The sequence below is a fragment of the Silene latifolia genome, chromosome 6, assembly GCF_048544455.1.
Source record: "Silene latifolia isolate original U9 population chromosome 6, ASM4854445v1, whole genome shotgun sequence".
NCBI classification, from domain to species: Eukaryota; Viridiplantae; Streptophyta; class Magnoliopsida; order Caryophyllales; family Caryophyllaceae; genus Silene; species Silene latifolia.
Genome location: NC_133531.1, coordinates 94393834 through 94399095, shown reverse-complemented (window position 1 = coordinate 94399095; position 5262 = coordinate 94393834). Strand labels below are relative to the sequence as shown.

Here is a 5262-nt window from a genome sequence, read left to right as displayed (position 1 = left end):
CAGAACTCAAACGTGTTTGAGTTCGTCTTTCCTCCATTTTATTTCTTATTTGCAATCGGTTTTTACCATTTTAAATCATTTTTATGATGAGCATTTTTAACCATGAATTATATTCACCTCTGGCTCTTCATGTCATGACGGTTTAACCCGTGACTCGGTGATAATATTTGGTTAATTACAATTTTAAAGGGTATTTTAAAGCCTTTTTATTCATTTGTTTACATTTGCAAAAACCATATTAGTCATACATGGATAATCATCCTTGGTTCTACGTACCATGTCGGTTTAACCCGAGTATGATGATAAACTTTGATTAATTACAAAGCAATGAACTTGATATAATTAGTTCATATCAAGCATTTTTTAAACCCTTCATTTACAAAACTTTTCATGTCAAGCTTGCAAAACTGAACCCGACATCGAATATAGACAGTGATAATTATTTCGAGTCACGGTCTTCATATTAGCAAAAAAACGGTCTTAACGACCTTTTCAACAAAAGCGGGTTTTAACACCCTTTTACAAATGATTTCACAAACATTTTCAACAACCAGGAGACACCACTTTGGGTTATCATCTAGCTCGCGCCTAAATAGGCTCTCTGAATTTCAGTTTTCAAACCTAGGCAAACCCATTTTGTAACACCCCGTATTTTATTAAGTTGGATAAAATTCTTTTAATTGCTATTTTGAATTTAATTACATCATTTAACGATTTATATATATATGCTTAGCTAATTAATTAATTTCATCATAATTCGATACGTTAATTTTAATAATCATTAATAAGTTTATTTAAAGTTAGTTCGAGTTTATTTATTTAATAATTTCCGTTTCTTTACGAGTCCTTATGAAAGTTGTTTTAAGTGAACCCGAGATGGATTTTGGGAACAAAACCGTCCAATTAGCTATTTTGAGCTTATTTCACTAAATTAGCAATTTTTATTAATATCCGTTAGTTTTGTAAAAATCGCTAATAATTACGATTCAAGCTGATATTGTATTATTTACGTTAACTAGCTGAGTTTATTTTATTTTCACTCATTAAATTTATTTATTATTAATTCCGTTTTATTACTGAAACTTGTACTAAAAAACGATTTTATTAACTCGAGGCGGTTTTAAAAACGAGCGAAATTACTTAACGATGAAGAAACGTACGTATAATTAGTAGCTAGCAAGCTAGCTGGTGTCTCATTATTATTATTATTATTATTATAATCCCTCGTCCCCACCACCCCCCTTCATTTCCTTTGTTCCTGTCGAGAGAGCTGACAACAACAACAAAAAAGAAAACAAACCCCAAAGAAACCTCAAGCAGAGCCATAGTCACCATTTTCGTCACCTCCAACCTCAGATCCCGCCTCCATTCTCAACCAAATTCGATAATTTTTGTACCATTCTCTTCCCCTTTCCTTCCTCCTCCTTTTAAGGTAAGAAAGTCTCCTTTTTGTAGTGGTTTCGTCTTTCGCCGTCTTATAAAAGTGTCGTCTTTTAGCTTCTTTATTTCGTTTTCTTGCCCTTTTATGAAGGATTTGAAGACCCGGAGCAGTTTGAGTCGGAAATCGTGCTCATTGAGGAAGTTATAAGGTAACGGTGATAGGTTACTCGACAAAAATGTCGAAATTCCGTCTTATGGGTCGTTTTATATACTCTTGTGTGATAAAGTTGGGTCCTCTATGCTTTTCTCTTATTAATGGTTGAATGTGTCGGAATAATTGTTTTAGTGCCTGGGTTTTATATGTGAAATTCCGTCACAATTTGTGCTAGCTTTGGACCGTGTTTACTTAGTAGAATTGTGGGTCGTGTTAATAGTCATCATTAGTGCTAGGGGGTTTAGGATATAGTTATTTTGTTCAAGGAAATTTTGCTGATGAATGATAATGACATTGAAACGCACTTTGCTCCAAATCAATTTTTGTGTACGTAGTTTAACTCTTAGGAAGAGACCTGCTGGAATCTCTTTCATGTGGTGTTGGTTTGAGACGGTTTTATACAAGTTTTATTTATCCATTTTGAGAAAAGTTGGTACCTTTGGGTTCATGGTGAAGTGGGTGATTATGTTGGGTAATTTAATTGGGTGAATACTATCATTTTAATGCTTAAAATTTCGTCTTAAGACGGTCACAAATGAGCTTCTTTAATAGTGAAAATGGGTTTTGTCGGGCAGCTCTCGCGGGCTGTTTCAACGGGTTTCTTTATGCTAAATTGAACCAACTTTCTTGCTTATGTCTCAAGTAAAATTACATGTTTGAATTGGATCTTTTGTACGGGTGAAATCCGTCTTTGTTTGATCTAGAAAGTCGTCTTAAGGCGGCTGGACAGAGGAGGAATTGCTGCGTTTGTTGTGTTGTGTGTATCGTATTGCTTCTGTTTGGTCACCACTATGGTCTGTACAGGGGTCAGGCCTTGCAGGCCGTAGCTGAACCATGTCGGGTGTGCGGCCAGGCCGTGGCCGGGTTGGGCTGGTCATGGCTAGGCCGTAGCCTCGGTTGAGTTAACTTTTATCCGTGAAATATTTTGTTCAGGTTTAATTAAATTATATTTCCGTCTCGTGTTTTTTTTATAAAACGCAATTCGTTAAATTTGTTCATTTTAATATCTTTCTTTTATGGTTTATACTTATAAAATCCCACCATTTAATTATTTAAATGACCGTCTCAAAAATGCTCATGTTTCCGTCTCATGGTTACTCGTTGTGGCTGTGGCCTAGCTGTGGCCTGGCTGTAGCTTGGCCGTGGCCTAGGCAGTGGCCTAGCTAAGTCACGAGTTTGAGGCCATGTGTAGTTGGTGGTTAGGCTGAGTTTGAGGTTGTCATAATAACTTTTGGGCCGTGTCTATAAATTGTTTGACGCTAGTTTGGTTTATTTAAAATATAATTAAATTAATTTCCGTCTCATATTTTATATAACGATAATTCGTTAATATCGTCCCTTCACATAACTATTTTAGGTGGCTCATATGTGGTTGAAGATGAAGAGTAATTTTGGGTTTTAGAAGCTTTCTCAAGTTTATTGCTTGTCTCTTTGCTAGCTTAAGGTAACTATTCCGAGTTACTCGACGAACTAATGTCACATTAGTAGTTGATGTTGTGTTTGTTGTTTGATAAGTGTTTAGGTGATTGATAATGTATTACTTTCGTTTTTCACATGATAGAAATTGGAAATAGCATGAGAATAGTATTGCGATAAAATTTGTGATTTGGGCCAAAGTAGGCCAAGACTACGAGTGGGCAGTTGACCGAACGAGTTTGGTCAAACTAGGTTTAAACCGGTCAGCCTCGATTTGACCGATGACCCGTCGCGGGACTCGGGTCGAGGGTTTGTCTTTGAGGTGAGATTGGATGTTTTATGTTATGCCTTGATATTTGTAATTATCATTTCACATGTTGGTTGTTGGATGCTTTGGATGCATTATACTTGAGTCTTCTTGCCTTGTTGCCATTTTAGCTTGTTCTCATGAATGATGAGATTAACGGTTAGCTGGAATTTGGATTATGATTGATATTGAGGATATTGTTGGATTGTCTGCTTTGAATAGACATTTATATAGCCTTTCACATGATAGAATGTTAGCATTTATGTTGGTAAGTTGGACTCTTTGCCCTCTTATGGTTAAGTGGGTGTCTTACTTGTCTTGTGTGGTGTGGGCTAAAGTATTCAAGCTGGGACTAGCTGGGACTAGGTCCTAGGTGAGTATTTCGGCCTTCATCATAGATAGGTCTTTATAGTCTTTGACGAGTATATGTTCACTGCTTAATAGCCTTTGTGTTCCTGACTTGGTGGGTTTATATCCAAGTTGGGGCATGACCTCGTTACTTATTTTGAGAGTAAGTGGTCAGCTTAAGTACTAGCCAACCCTTTGGTGGACTACTTAGGGTACTCACTTTGTTTTAGAAAAATTGTGGGTCTTGGGTGCGGTGGTGTGTATCCGCATGTCTAGGTCTCAAGCAGATTTTAGGCTAGGGTTGTGTTGTGTCTTGGCCATGTTTTGATAGAACCTCTGAGCCAAGATACCGGTTCGATTACCTTCCCTACCTCGTGGTATAGACTCGAGTTACAGAGTGACTATTGACCGTGCTAAGAACTTATGCCTGTCTTTGATATATTGCCCTTTCTTGTATGGTGATTCTATGAATCATAGAAGGTGAGATGCAAGCCGGCTATGGTTGATAGAGTTTGGATTCCTGGATGTTATGTGATTCACATGATAGTGTATTATGAGTCGGTCTAGTATTCACATGCTAGGACTATGTGTTGTTATATTGTTGTTCACATGATAAGCACGATTGTCTAGCATCTATATGCTAAGGCTATGTGTTATTCATATTCATATTCTTATGTTTACATGTTATATTAATTATGACATTTCGTGGCTGGGAGAACTCGGAGTTACTCCCCACTGACTGTGGCTTTCGTATTTGTATAAAATGCGAATGACAGGTAGGTGATGCATATATGGGGTACATGGACGAGCTAGCGAGCAAAGTAACCTTGGGACCTAGACTGGTTTTATTTTATTGTGACCCTTAAACCCTTTTTATGTCACATACATTTTAGGGACATATGTCTCCCTTTCTCATATTTGGTTTGTATAACTTTGTTTCGCGACTTTAGCGATGTTTCATTCATGAGATTTATTTTGGACCTTGCATGTTTGACACCTTCCCTTTTGGATATCTTTATAACAGGTTCAGGTTTTAAAAATTACAGGTTTTTACCCAATTGAACCTATTACAAACATATCCATGCAGTTTTATTCTAGAATTACGTGTTTACTTTTCCGCAATAAATGAGGGTGTCACACATTTGCATCGCCAACAGGCTCGTGCCTCAATGGCCGCCTAGCACTGCTCCTATCCCATTTTCAAAACTCATCCAGGACGATCCCGACTTCGGTTAACCCGAACACAGGACGAATCAGATTGATGAGTTTGCATTTTACACTTTGCATTCTTAAACACTTTTTTTAAGTCAAATGGATCATGTTAAGCACCATAAACCTAACTTGCTAAATAGATGTTTAATTTCCGTCTTGCATGCAAATCAACATTAAATCCAACTTGACATCAATTACTTGATACTTGGATAAACAACCGACATACCAAATCTTTCATGTTAGGTTTAAACTTGAGGATGCACATTCATGCATTTCACACGTTTTATCAACTTCTTCACATAACCAGCCAAAATCGATCAGTAGAGGCCGCTACCGCGGGTGGGATTGGGTGTTCGATTAAAGAGCTTCCCAATACGTACCCTCA

The 5262-nt window shown here is 37.2% G+C and overlaps 1 long non-coding RNA gene across 1 annotated transcript; it reads left to right on the top strand.

Moving 5' to 3' along the window:
* The first annotated feature begins 1320 nt into the window (after window positions 1-1320).
* LOC141658857 (uncharacterized) lies at window positions 1321-4638 on the top strand. Its single transcript, XR_012549480.1, has 4 exons — window positions 1321-1432; window positions 1532-1589; window positions 2952-3038; window positions 4442-4638. It is a non-coding gene; the product is annotated as an uncharacterized LOC141658857 (long non-coding RNA).
* Window positions 4639-5262: the final 624 nt, after the last annotated feature.